Source organism: Hyperoodon ampullatus (assembly GCF_949752795.1).
Source record: "Hyperoodon ampullatus genome assembly, contig: scaffold_513, whole genome shotgun sequence".
NCBI classification, from domain to species: Eukaryota; Metazoa; Chordata; class Mammalia; order Artiodactyla; family Ziphiidae; genus Hyperoodon; species Hyperoodon ampullatus.
The window spans coordinates 2,920-17,518 of NW_027640614.1; the positions used below are offsets into that span (position 1 = coordinate 2,920).

Genomic DNA, 14,599 nt, shown 5'->3' on the forward strand with positions numbered 1-14,599 from the left:
GGTATGAACAGACAAATTATTATAAAAGATACCTTCATGTCAAATAAACATATGAAAATATGTTCAACATCATTAGTCACTGAGAAGATGTGAACTAAGCCACAAGATACCACTACACACTTACTAGAATGGCTAAAGAAAAAAAAATACTGACACTATCAAGTGTGGACAAGGATGAGAAGCAACTGGGAATGCCATACATTGTTGATGTATATGCAAGATGGTAGAGCCACTGTGGAAAGCAGTTTGGCAGTGTCTTACAAATTTAAACATGTACCTACTATATAATTCAGCAATCCCACTCCTAAGTGTTTAATCCAAGAGAAATGAAAAATTTATTTTTACACAAAAACTTCTATGCAAATATTTATAGAAGCTTTATTAACAACCACCTCCCCAAACTGGAAACAACTGAGATGTCCTTCAACCAGTGAAAGAATAAGCAAACTGATATATCAATAGAGTGGAATGCTAGTCAGCTATAAAAATGAATTTTTTTTTTATGGTACATGGGCCTCTCACTGTTGTGGCCTCTCCCGTTGCGGAGCACAGGCTCTGGACGTGCAGGCTCAGCGGCCATGGCTCACGGGCTTAGCTGCTCTGCGGCATGTGGGATCTTCCCGGACCGGGGCACGAACCCATGTCCCCTGCATCGGCAGGCGGACTCTCAACCACTGCGCCACCAGGGGATCCCAAAAATGAATTATTGATTCATGCAACAACATGGATAAATCTTAAATGCATTTGCTAAATGAAAGAGGTCAGACCCAAAGGGTATGACTGCATTAACATGACATTTTGGAAAAGCAAAATTATGGGTATGGAAAACATATCAGTAGTTGTCAGAGGCTGGGAGGTGGGGGGGAGGGATTGACTATTAAGGGGGAGAATGATGGAATTTTGAGGGTGAGGAAACTTCTGTATACAACTGTGGTGGGAAATAGAAAACTCTAATAATTTGTTGAAACTCATTGGACTGGACACCACAAATAGTACATTTTACCATATGGAAATTAGAGAAAACCAACCAGGATTTGGACAGAACACAAGCTGGAATGCAGACTGGGACATATGAATCTAACTGTATTCCAAATAAATCCAATAGCCACCCTGAAGCAGGTGGAGAAGGAAGGAGTGACCCAAGTAACTTTGGAAAATGATGTTTGGACTGGGTGCTATAAGGCTAAAGACAAAAAGATCTGTGCCCAAGCAACATGCTCTAGTTTGAAATGTGTTTCTTATCTGGTATGGATGAGCAATTTTTAAAACTGCTTTATATGTGTACTAGGGTTGAACAAACAAGTAGATGTATTGTGGATAATGAGAGCCAGGTTTCCCACAGTCACAGAAAGAAGTTCAAAGAAAAGGGCAAAAGTTAGAATAAACTGTGGTGCTGGATTTGAGTGGGAATATCAGTATGAACTCATGTCTTGTTTATATATCCACACATTTACATACACGTAAAACATATATATATACACAGATAGATACAGAAATATAGATATATTAATGTATATGCATGGGGTGGTATTTATACATATATTTCCTATCTCTGTCTTCTGAGAGGAACTAGAAGCAGTGATAGCCTAGCATTCAGATTTTAAATACCATTCTTTAATAAAAAGAAACAGGGCTCCTTGGAGAAGTGGTTGAATCTAGGGCTGGGCCAGGAAAATAAAAGATGAGCCTGGAAATCTTGCAATGATAGAAAGTAGGGTAGTGCTTAAAGAAAAAAAAATGAGACACAGTGGCTCCTTAATGGTCTCTGAATGGCCAAAGCTGGAACAATTTCAGAAATAAAAGAATAATGGTATTGAATTATAACCCAAAGAATGAAATAAATATCCATAAGCTCATACTGATGTAAATAACTGAATAAATCAATAAATGGGAGAAAACATACAACTCGTCTCTACAAAAGAACTCAAACTAGTAAATGAGGAAAGTAGAAAGCCACCATTAACACACCATAAAAGCTGTTAGCAAGAAAAACCAGCTAAATTTAGTGGGTGAAAGTTTAAGGAGAAACAGGATATTTGCACAGGCTTGAAGTGTCTCTCCCCAAATACTTATTAGTTACAGAGAAGAACACAGTAAGATTACTGGAGAAATCTAACAGGCATCACCCTAAGCAAGGGATGAATATTAACTTAAACAGTAATAAGGCAGGCATATCATGTCCCCCCGAATATGAGGCACCAAGAAGTACACAATATCACTTCTGTGGTATTTTTCCCAAATTGCATAACCTCGATCTAGTCATGAGAAATCATGACAAACCCAAATTGGGGGACATTTTACAAAATAACTGACCAGTAGTCTTCAAAGATCCTAAGGTCATGAAAGACAAAGGCTGAGGAAGGAGACAGGACAAGTAAATGCAATGTAGGCTCCTGGATTGCATCCTGAAACAGAAAAAAGACATTAGTGGGTAAACTGATGAAACCCAAATGCAGTTTGTTGTTTCATTAACTGTATCATACCAGTACTAATTTCTTAGTTTTGATCACTGTACCATGATTATATAAGATTAGTCAGGAGAGTGAGACATAACCTCTGTAGAAGCATTCAAAATGTATTCATTAATTCATTCACTAAACAAGAACTTACCAAGCCTCTACTGTCTGCCAGGCATTGTGCTTGCTGTTGAAAACTTAAAAATCAAAATAAAGAGAACAAAGGTCCTGTCCTCAAGTAGCTTACAGCCTAATCAAGGGGAGGTAAGGCACACTGACAATTATGCTGTACAATAAACACTTTGGGAGGGAACAGAATGGCTCTACAGAAGAGGTTACATTTCTGTTGAATTCACCACACTGATAAGAGGCAGGGCATGCCTGGCGGAGGGCGCAGAGCCTGCAAGCACAAAGACGTGCCTGTAGGCTTGAATTCAAGGTTCCCTTGGGGGGCCAGATGCAGATGAGGCTGGTGGATTAGGCTGAAGCCATTAGAAACTTGGGCTTCATACTGTTCAATGGGAAACTAAAAGTTCAAGTGGGGAACTATTAAATGTTTTTAAGCAAAGGAATAAGATAATCAGATTTACTTTCTCAAAAGATCATTTTAGTAGCTATATGAAGGATGCTTTGGGAAGAGTGATCAGAAAACCAGTTAGAAGGCTATCATAGTAGTCATGAGAGAGGATGGTCCTCATGGAATCCCTAGGATTTCCATGGCTGAAAAGACCTTGTTTTGGAGTGGGGTCAACAAGTGTGAAACTATTTATCAATTGAAAATCAAGAGGGAAATCAGAAAAAAAAATCAATATGTTCAGGCACTTAGAATAAAAACAGACTTTTAGGGCTTCCCTGGTGGCGCAGTGGTTGAGGGTCCCCCTGCCGACGCAGGGGACACGGGTTCGTGCCCTGGTACGGGAGGATCCCACGTGCTGCGGAGCGGCTGGGCCCATGAGCCATGGCCGCTGAGCCTGCGCGTCTGGAGCCTGTGCTCCTCAACGGGAGAGACCACAACAGTGAGAGGCCCGCGTACCACAAAAAAAAACAAAACCCAGACTTTTAATATAGTAAATTCTCAGGTGTCCAGAAACCCCTTCTCTAACAGATGAATTAGTTTATTGACGACTTCAGATTCTTTAACTCTGTAATTGCCTGACTTAAGTTCTAATGTGGTTTACCAAATAGTAGACAGAGGAAAATAAATTAAAAACACTAAATTTAATCAATTTGGCTCCCTGACTGCTGTTTAATATGGAGAGTCAAGAAGGTGAAAACTCTCATTACGCTGAAGTGTGCAGATTATCTACCAGGTGCATACACATATCCCCCATCTTCATCCATAAATCAGAGGTCACTGCAAGAGAAAACTTACGAGTAATTGGCTCTTTGTATTGACGCTCTAAAATACTCTCCCACTTTTCATATTAAAAGCTTTATTTGGCCCCTTCACCTGAATGACGTTTGCGGTGCTCGTTTCTCCTTCACCGAATGGCCCCACAGTTTGATGAATATGCCTTACAGCTGTGGTTTGGACATTCTCTCCATCTCACGTGAGTCTCATCTATCAGAATAAGAATTGCCAGATCAATTCAGCCAGCCACTCGCTAAGCAAAGGAGGACTCATCTCGGATCTGACTGCATTCACTTGAGGGCTAAAGTTCTTCTCAGCTGCAACCCCAGAGAGACGAGAAGAATACATTAATTGCCCTGGTGCTGGTAAAAGGTGTTCTGTCCAGCTACCTAAAGCAAAGCCGTGTTGCCTTTTCACTGTAGAAGACTTCCCGGTAAGTGTGGATTCCCAGTCTTACAGCAAAACTCAGAAACGACTGTAGTTTTACTCTCGGTGCTCTCTCTCGTTTCGCAGCTACTTACAGTCAAACAGAAATACCTACTCACCTGTAGACAAAGCAAGAAATAAATTATGCTGAAGAGACAAAAAACCGGGGAGCAGACATGTGTTTTACTCTCGGTCTGGCCATGATGAATGAGGATGAAGAGGGGCTTGTTTTTTTCTTCAATGAGAATGTTTGAGCTCGGTATTTTTACCATTTTTTATGCTCATTAACAAAATCTTATTTTCCTGTCGTTCATAAGTTACTTGATACTTTCATCCTTCTAAAACTCAAAACATTTTCTTCTCTTGGACTCTGACCGGATGCAGGGAATGTGTCAAATGACCCAAACGCCGCACGCTCACCGGCATGGGACGGGTAATTGCGCAAAGCGGACGCCGCAGGACCTCCGGGACGTGAGTGGGCTGAAACTACCTATCCCGGCGTGCCCCGCTCGCGAGCACAACGAAGATCTGTAGTCGTCCGGGTCACGGGGCTGCGCGCTCCGTGCGCGCCCCCGGGTAGCGGCCTGGGTCCCGCCCAGGGCGGAGGGCCCTCCAGGGCCGGGAAAACTGTGATTCCCGGCATGCCCTGCCACGGGTGCGCCTGCGTACGGGAGCTACCGCGCGGAAGAGCGGGTAGGTTTAAGCGCTGTCTTAGTTGCATAGAAAGCAGCCCACCTGCTGCAGGACAGAGCCACAGGCGGACCGATGGACTGTGGGGTGAGGCTGCGGGGCCCTGGGAGGTCCGGAGTCCGCGGGGGCGGGTCGGCAGTTCAGATAAGGTCCCAGTCATCTCTCCCTGCCGCCCTCTCCCCTAGCTGGCGGAGTTTACTCTTGCCCTCTGGACCTCAGGAGCCTGATTAATGGCGCTTCTGCGCTGGATGCCGATGAAAACCGTTTAGGAGCGAGGTTTGCATTGACCTGGCTGCAGCGGGGGAAGGATAGCCACCAGAGAGGGCCGCGCATAAGCCCCAGTCCGACTTTTCTTTATTTATATGTTAGGTTGGCGTTATAGGTTCCTGGGAAAGCCATTTCGTTAATGTTATGGTTTTGCCACCGGTTATCTTCCCTGGCCCACTCGTTAGAATGCAGGTGTCAGGAATTTACATTCGTTCATTGCTGTTTCCCCAGCTCCTACCAATTAGGCTGGAACAAAGTTAAGTTTTTGTTGAACTCTACCGCTGTTTGCCACCCACAATGTCCCATGTACTGTCTGGGCTCTGAAGATAGAAAATGATTAAGAATCTGACCTTACTGAGGTGAAGCTCGGGTTAGTCTGGCTTAGATCAGTCTGCTCCACACTGATCTTGGAGCGCCCAGGACTGGGTCCTTGAATCTTTTCTGTTCTCTGTTATCCAGTCTCCGCGGCTTTAAAAGCCATGTATATATTGACAACTTCAGAATTTATATCCCTTATTTGGAGTCAGGGGAGAAAGGTCCACCTTTCTCCCCTGACTCCAAATCTACAAGTTCAGTCAGGTATTGGGCATCTTTCGTGTTTTTAATTTAACATTTCCAAAACAACTCTTGATCTTTCCTCCTGAAACTTGTTCTTCCTAAAGGCTTTCATTGTCTCAGTTAATGGCATCCAATGCATCCTTCTAATGCATCCTTTCTCATCTAATCTATCAACCAAACCTATCTTTAAAATATGTCTGGACTCTGACCACTTCTGCCTGTTCCGTTGCTAGCACCCTGGTCCTAGCCAGCGGCATCTCCCTTGGGTTATCGTAGTAGCTTTACAAGTGGTCTTCCTACTTTGCTGTTGTCTTTCTACCATCTCTGCCTGGCTACCATCTAGGCAGGCTGATCGAGTTAAAAGTTAAGGTAGATCACAACACTTCTCCACTCTAAACCCTCCAATAGCTCTGAAAGTAAAGGCAGACCTTTACAATAGCCTTTAAGGCTCTATGTAACCTGTCCTGTTATTACTCTCTGACCTTATCTCCCACTGTTCTCTCCTTCACTTTGTGCTTCCCAGTCAAACTGACCTCCTTACTGTTTGTGGACCCATCAGGCCTTCTGACTTGCACTCTCTGTTCACTCTTTCTGGACCTTTCTGTCCCATCCAGATGTCACTCCTGTACCTCCTTCCCAGGTCTTTGCTTAAATATCATCTCAGGGAGGTTTCCTTTGACCGCTCTGTTTAAAATGGATGCCTGCACCACAGCCTCCCTCCCATCCTCTTTCCTACTTTTTCTCCATTGTACTTATCACCAGTGAACAAACTATATATTTTACTTATTTCTTCAACTGGAATATAAGCTCCAGGAGGGCAGGGAGTTAGTCTCTTTCTATCATTGCTGTATTGCCTGGTGTCAAAAGAGTTTCTGGCTCATGGTAGGCGTTCAGGAAACGTTTATTGGACATATGAGTGAATGAAGAAAATATTTCTGACCCAATTATTTTCCAGTGATTGTGGTAAGCAACACTGAGTTCCTGGCCTGTTACTTTGGAACCGAGAGCATCTAGTTGTAGCTATTGCCAGATATAAGAATGGAGCCTGTGCCTACAGAAGCAAGTGTTGCCTTTTCAAAGCCACCTGGCTTTTACTAGTATATTACTTATGACATTTGTCTTATTCATGCCATGCTTTCAGTGAGGTAACCTGAGCTCTCTGGAAATACTTTCCCTAAACATAGAGACAGCACTGTATTAATTTGATCATGATATATTTAGGAAAGTAATTGTGAATTAACTTTTTTAAAAATAAAAGCTTATATCTTCGTATTTTTATTCTCGTTGCTATCAAGCATCAGGGCTTAGGTTCAAGGCTGCATTCAATGATATTTACTCCCTTTCAAAAACAGCAAAGCACAGATATGTTTAAGGTATAGTCTCTTTGCTGGAATATTAGCAATTAGAGCTAAGTTCTCTTCTTGTAAGAAGAGTTATGGCTTCTATCCCCATAAGTTATAGATAGAGTTGAAAGTCTGTAACTTCTTAATAACATATAGAGTTATAAGTCTACTGAGCATGGAAGTCATAGAGTTACGGCCACTGACCTCCAGGTGGCCTGTGGATTGTGTGTGGAGGCATGGTGTTTCTGTTACCCTTGCTTGGACCTGCCGGATGAGGGAGGAGAGGCAGGGGTATGAGCAACTGCAACGAAAATGAGAATCTCTCCTGACTCTAAACCTCAACTCAACGGATTCACTGGATCCCAAGTTCTTACTTTACTCTTCCTTTAACAGGCTCGCAGGTACTCAGGGACTTCCTGGTGGATATTAAGGCTGTCCTGCTCTCGCTACGGGGCCACCATTGCTTCCATTTTTGTTTCTGAGGGCTCTCCTGACCTTGACATTGTTTTTCTCCCCATGTGGAGAGGGGGTAGGGAAGAATTTTCAACTAACCCTGAGACCTGTTTGTAATAAATCCTCAAAGGGTAGATTGTCTTGTTTCGTTTTTGAATCCACTTCTTTGATGACCTGAACCTCACTGATTGACTAAGAGGATATTTCAAGGACAACACCATGTATTTCACTCAAAAGCTTTATCCTCTGCCCACCGTCAGTCAGTGCCCCAGGCACCTCGATCTCTCCCTCCTTAGCATGAATTTTCTATAAACCTCCTCTCCCTCAGAGGCTGGGGCCCAAGTTTCTTCTTCCTTTTTGTTTGAGAGTATTTTTTCTCTCCAGAAGCCTGAGACACTCCAGTCTAGACCAGGTTCAGGTGGGTGTGAGTGATGATGCCAATCAAATTCTTACCTAAACACATATAGACTTACTTTCTCTTTTCTGAGAAAATGAAGCCATTTAATTTGTGTTGTTTTCCATCTTGTTTTTATGGCTGAATGCGCACACATACCTTGTAAGGTTATGTAAGCCTTTTATATCTATTTTGGGTACCTTGGGGAAATAACAGCAAAATTATGACATTTCGACAATTACGCGAAAAAAATTTAGGTGGGAATCTGCATCTTGTTAAAAATATGCGGGAAACTTGTACTCCATTTTCTGTATTTTTTTTTCCAAAAATGAACTTTTATATTTGTGTTAGTATTATGTATCTGACTTCTGACCTAAATTAATTAGACAGTCCTCTATATTATAACCAGCTCCCTGGGCCTAACAAGTTGCCACAGAAATTGCCCTCCCCTCCCACCTCCGGCACCGCTTGTCATTTTCTTTACCTCCTCCTTCTTCCTATTTCTCTACCAACTATTATCTGGGACTACTATGTATTCCAGGACTGCTTTTGTTGCAAGCAACAGGAAAGTGTGACTAAACAGAAGTTTATATTTCTCACATAAGCAAAGTTTGGAGGTTACTAGTTTTATTTCAAAAAGTCAGGTTAATCTGAGCTTCTCTGGCCTTTTCCTTGTTTCTCAGATGCTGGTGATCCCCGACTCTTTGTTTACATTTAACAGTGAGGTACTGCATGGCTGACTTAAAGAGAGCCCTCAGAGCTCCGGGCATCATACAGGGGAAGGAAAGGACAGGTGCCACCATTTCTGTTCTTTTTATCAGAAAAAAAAAAGTCTTCCCAGAAGCTTCTTGTAAACTTCTGCCTAAAGTCTCACTGGCCAGGATATGTGACATGGACGTGCCAGCTGTAAGGGAGGGTGGAGACATGAACTTTTCAACTTCTTTTGGAGGTAGGACAAAGGAGCCAACTGCCTGTCACAAACCCCATTAAACACCCTTTCCATCCTTTTCTCCCAACCCCAGGCCTGGTTTCTTTCTATGTTGGCAGTAGCCAGACAGCAGGTGACAGAAAATGGAATGGAGGGTAAACCCATCTGGTGTTTCTTCACTGTTACCTCTCTCTTTCCTTCCCACCCCACACTATTGGTGGTTCCCCCAACCCTAGCCCTGGTTTCATGGCAGTAGAACCAGCCCTAAGGTTTGTCTTCGAGGCTCTTCTTTCTGTTACCTGAGGCACACTGTCCTGGCCCATGTGGTCACCTGAGCAGGAAACTCCAAACCTGGCTTTTTTCAGAAATGTAGATGAACCTTGCTTCACATCTTTGTGTATCCAGAGACTCTATTAATATCTGTGTCTACTTTTGTCATTCCCTTCAAGAATGAATTGAAAGCATGAAAAGCAGTTAATAGAAGAGAACTTCTTTACCCCCTGTCCTTAAGCTGTTTGTTAACAGAAAATCTAAAGAATTCAAAAAGGTTATGTGTGTCGGAAATGCATTCTGTTTTATAGAGCAGCACAAAGGAGAGAAATCTTGGTCAGGAGCACAAAATAAGAATAAAAAGAAAATTTGTACCCTTTGACCCACATCATTCCATTTCCCCTATCTTCCAGCCCCTGGCAACCACCATTCTATTCTCTGTTTCTATGAAATCAGATTTTTTTGGTTTGTTTGGTTTTTAGAGTCCATATATAAGTGATAACCACACACTGTTTTTTCTCTGTCCAGCTTATTTCACTTAGCATAATGCCCTCCAGATTCATCCTGCAAATGGCAGGATTTCCTCTCATGTGGCTGAATAACATTCCATATATATATATATATATATATATATATATGTACATCACATCTTTATCTGTTCATCCACTGAAGGACGTTTAGGTTGTTTCCATCTCTTGGCTATTGTGAATAATGGTGCAGTGAACATGGATATGCAGATATCTCAAGATGTTGATTTTAGTTCCTTCAGATATATACCCAGGAGTGGGGTTGCTGGATCATATGGTAGTTCAAGTTTTAATTTTTTGAGAAACCTCCATACTGTTTTCCATTATGGCTGTACCAGTTTACATTCCCACCAACAGTACATAAGGTTCCCTTTCCTCCACATCCTTGCCAACGTTTGTTATCTGTCTTTTAAAACTAGCCATTCTAACAGGTGTGAGCTACTATCTTGTGATTTCGATTTGCATTTCCCTGATGATTGGTGATGTTGAGCATCGTTTCATGTACCTGTTGGCCACCTGTATATTTTCTTTAGAAAAATGTCTATTTAGGCCCTCTGCCCATTTTTTAATTGGATTATTTCTCCCTTTGCTACTGAGTTGTATGAGTTCTTTATATATTTTGGATATTAACCCTTTATCAGATATATGGTTTGCGAATATTTTCTCCCATTCTGCAGGTTGCCTTTTCAAATAAGACATTCTGAGGATCAAATGTATAACATGGTGACTATAGTTAATAATATGGTATTGTATACTTGAAAGTTGCTGAGAGTAGATCTTTAAGTATTCTTACCACAAAGAAAAAAAGTTACTTACGTCAACTATGTGAGGTTGTTAATTATGTGGATGTGTTAATTATTTTGATCTTGGTAACCATTCTGCAAGGTATATGTATATAAAATCATCATGTTGTACACTTTAAATGTATACAGTTATATTTGTCAACTATTCCTCAGTAAAGTATTTGTTTGTTTGTTTGTGGTTTGTTTTGTTTTGTTTTAAGTAAAAAGAGAGAAACAGGCCGTTGTCTGGGACCAGTGGGGGAAAGACAGAAGGTGGTTAGAGAGCTGTCCTCAGGGGCTGTAACAGTGTTACATTGGCAAGAAGCTCAGCCTTTCCGCTGGTGCCCCCTAAAATCCTGCCACCAGTTTTAAGACTTCTTTAATTCCTTCCCTGGGTCCTGGGGACCACTTTCAGTGACTTGAACCTAAGGGAGTCCCCACTTCCATTGCCTGGGATACCTCGGGGAGGCATCTAATCACACAGCAAGTTGGAGAGAAAGTTGTATTACGAATATCCCAGGTGGGGCCTTTGTGAACACATTCCCACAGATACACCATTGCTAGTGATGCTTAAGGTTTATGGTTTGATTAGTATAGAACTGTCTGCAACAGGATAGAGTTGCAGGAAAATGTCCTTAAAGTTTCCACCAATGATCTTGTCATTGAACTTTGAGCACATGATTCGTTTAAATGTTGGGACTTCTTATAAGCTGATTCTGCTTCTGTCACTAATACCTGAAAGAATAGTCTCACTACTCCCATTTACTCTCATGTGGTCTTGCGGGAGGGGTCTGGAAATTTGATGTCAGTAAGTGTAAAAGAGTCTTTGCTATGAAGTTATGTTTGCAAGTTCTTTTTAAAAGTCACTGCTTCAAGGTAGTTGGTAAACCTATTTTATGACAACTGCTCAGAGATCCAAGTACTGTAGAGTGTTGTTTTGTTTTGTTTTCAGAACAGTTGGATGGGAGTATGTTAAAATGAAAATGGCTGGCAATGAAAAGAGGTAATAACTTCTTCTGCCAAGTCATAGGTCCTAATGTATGTCTAATAGTAGCAGACAGGTTAGACTAGACTGTGCTGCAGTAACAAACGACCTAACAATCTGCGGCTTATAACAACATTAGTTTCTTGCTCACTCACACTGTATGTCAAGGATGGGCCATGGCTCTGCTCATGTAGTCTTTACTCTGGGATCTTGGCACATGGAGCAGGCCCTCTCTGGGATGTTGCTCATCGCATGGAGAAGGGAAAAGAGATGATGAATGACAAGTTGGCTCTTAAAGCTTCTACCCACATTTAATTGAGCAAGGCAGGACACATGGCCATTTCCAAGCTCAACAGGACAGGGATGTATAATCCTCCACAGGAAGGGGCAGTGGCTATTCTGAACAATAATAGAACCGACTACACTAATATTGTGACTTTAATCTCAGGTGCATATGGAAACTACAATGTCCAGACCAGTCTTCTCTCCAGCCCGCTTCAATGTTACAGCTTCTGAAACATTCACGGTACTTCAGCAAAGGATGAGAATAGTTGAGGAACAGACCAGTTCTCTGAGGGATGACCTAATAATGTTGGACTTTGGTGAGAAAAGGTAACAAATAAAAAAATTGTGTTACAATATCTTTGTAGGTTGAAGAAATTTTGCCTCACTGGTTACTAATAAGGAGTCACAGTGTGGGTGGTTTGGCAGGTGAAATAAGTACTTAGAAAAGAATTGAGAAATAACATTAGAATACTAATTAGGAAATATTTGCAAGATAAAGAGTTGTCCTCCTGTAATGGAGCTACTACCACTATTCTAAACAGATTTTTAAAGTGTGTTAATTAGGTGCACAAACTTTGATATCCTATTCTCCCTCAATACTTGATTAAAAACAAATGTAATTTTTTACATAATTAGAAAAAAAAATTGGGGCCTTTTTTAAAAATAAAAATAGACTTTGATATTAGTTAAGGTGAACATCTACTACTTGATTCATGCCATTAATATGGTCTGTATTTTCTTTCTCCAAATTTATTGTAAATTAAAAGAAAGGTTATAAGTCTTAAAAAAAATTCATAGTTTAGAATGAAGTACTCAAAAGAAGAACTGTGTTTTTCCTTTGTGCTCCTGAAGAAGTTATTGCCATTAAAAGTTAGATTGTCAAAAGGCCTTGAGGAATCTGGGTGCTTAAGTGGCCAATGTTGAATTTACTGGTGTGATTGTCTTTAAAATTACGTATGTATTTCCTGAGTGTCTCTTATGAAGACCTAAAATTGGTATAGTTGGTATTATAGCACAGGTAGAATAAATAACTCTTCAGCAAAGATTAAATTTGTACCAGTGTTGAGTATGTTAGAACAAAATAGGAATATTTATTATCACCTCGTTTAAAAATTTTCTAAAAAGGATGTGAAATACTGCCTCCATGCTCACTTTAATTCTTAGTTTACCATTATAGAATTAGCATTTAACCTGTTTTATATATCACTTGCTTTTACATACAAAATAAGTTTACAAAAAATTCTGATTAAAATAACCGTTAAAAAATCAGTGGTCTTGGGCTTCCCTGCTGGCGCAGTGCTTGAGAGTTCACCTGCGGATGCAGGGGACACAGGTTCGTGCCCCGGTCTGGGAAGATCCCACATGCCACGGAGTGGCTGGGCCCGTGAGCCATGGCCACTGAGCCTGCGTGTCCGGAGCCTGTGCTCAGCAACGGGAGAGGCCAAAACAGTGAGAGGCCCACGTACCGCAAAAAAAAAAAAAAAAAAAAAATCAGTGGTCGTTACCCATCCCACATTGGTCTCGTCCTCTTTACCTAATAGTGCTCTCTATGTTTAAATTTGCAGGGGCTATCAGATACTGGTTAACTAAAGACTATAGTTTTTATACTCAGTAGAAGTGTTACATTGATTCGATGGTTGGGATTACCCTATAATATTGTTATATTGGGATCTTTGTCCAGAGGCCACTTGGAAACTCCAAAATATTTAGAAGAGCCTGTGAGCCAGAACATCATTAGCCCTATCCAGAATGAAATAATTTGTTCAGGAAAAACAGATATTTTATGGAAGAACTGTGAGTTTCTGGTGAATCGAATGTGCCGTCTGGAAAGCCTCATCCAGTCCTTGAAGATGAACGTCTTCATCTGCAAACTGAAAAAGATTTGAACCCACAGAAAACAGGTATAGAGAGAAGAGAGTCATCAGAAATTCGGTCCTGTGTGGGTGCTTGATGAGTTCATGATTCTTTTCCTTTCCTGACCTTCTTTAAACTGCTTGATGACCCTCCTGTCCTGTCTGATAGATTTTCTGAAGGAAAGACTGAATACCACACAGGAGGAGCATTCCACGGATCTGAAGCTATTGCAACTGGAAGTGATGAATGTGTGCCAGCAACTAAGAGATGTAAAAGAGAAAGAAGACACGGCACAAGATGAGGTGCAAAGGTTGACTGTGACTCTTCAGCTTGCCTCAGAGACAAAGGTTTGAGTCCAGAGTCCTGGAATACAAACTCACTGTTAATGTGTTAGCTGGAGGAGGCAACAGACCCATAAAGCTGACTTTTAAAAATAGGTGATGTTGGTGTGAGGATTCTTGACATCTGAAATTTATCTACATCGATAGCCTATAACATTGTGTGCTGTCGGTAATTGAGTATTTATAGATTCCTACCCTCTACCTGTGACTGTGCAGATCCAGAGATATGAGGGAGTCTGTGCTCTACAAGAGCTTGTATGCTAGCTGGGAGCACAAGGCACAGCAGGAGAAAAGAGAGAAAAGAAGGGTATAAGAAATATTAAAGGACAGTGTAGGACAATAAGCAAATATTGCCAACTAAGTGTTCTGTATTCAGGTGGGTTTGAGAAGGTACACATGTCCTGTCTAGAACAGATTAGACTAGGCTTCAAGGAAGACATGGGACTTGAGATGAGCCTTTAGAAGGCAAAGCAGTGAGGTGAGGACATTTAAAAGACCTCACACAGAGGCAGCAAAAAATAAGACTAGGGAAAAAAAACTAATGATTTTGTTTTCCCTTCACAGGCCAGGCAGTGTAACAGATTTTATTTTGTTTAAAACATGTTTTGTTTAATCTCTGCAAAACCTCAAGATGTAGGATATTGTTGTCTCTCTCTTTTTTTTTTTTTGCTGTACACGGGCCTCTCACT

General features: G+C 41.3%; 1 pseudogene across 1 annotated transcript in view; it reads left to right on the forward strand.

The window, feature by feature from the left end:
- The first annotated feature begins 4,874 nt into the window (after positions 1–4,874).
- The window catches only part of LOC307070087 (coiled-coil domain-containing protein 150-like), a 75,399-nt pseudogene continuing 65,674 nt past the window's right edge, over positions 4,875–14,599 (forward strand). The window contains exons 1-4 of the transcript in view: positions 4,875–5,072; positions 11,879–12,042; positions 13,397–13,616; positions 13,738–13,916. The product of the transcript in view is annotated as a coiled-coil domain-containing protein 150-like (transcript). The remainder of the gene's footprint in view (positions 5,073–11,878; positions 12,043–13,396; positions 13,617–13,737; positions 13,917–14,599) is intronic.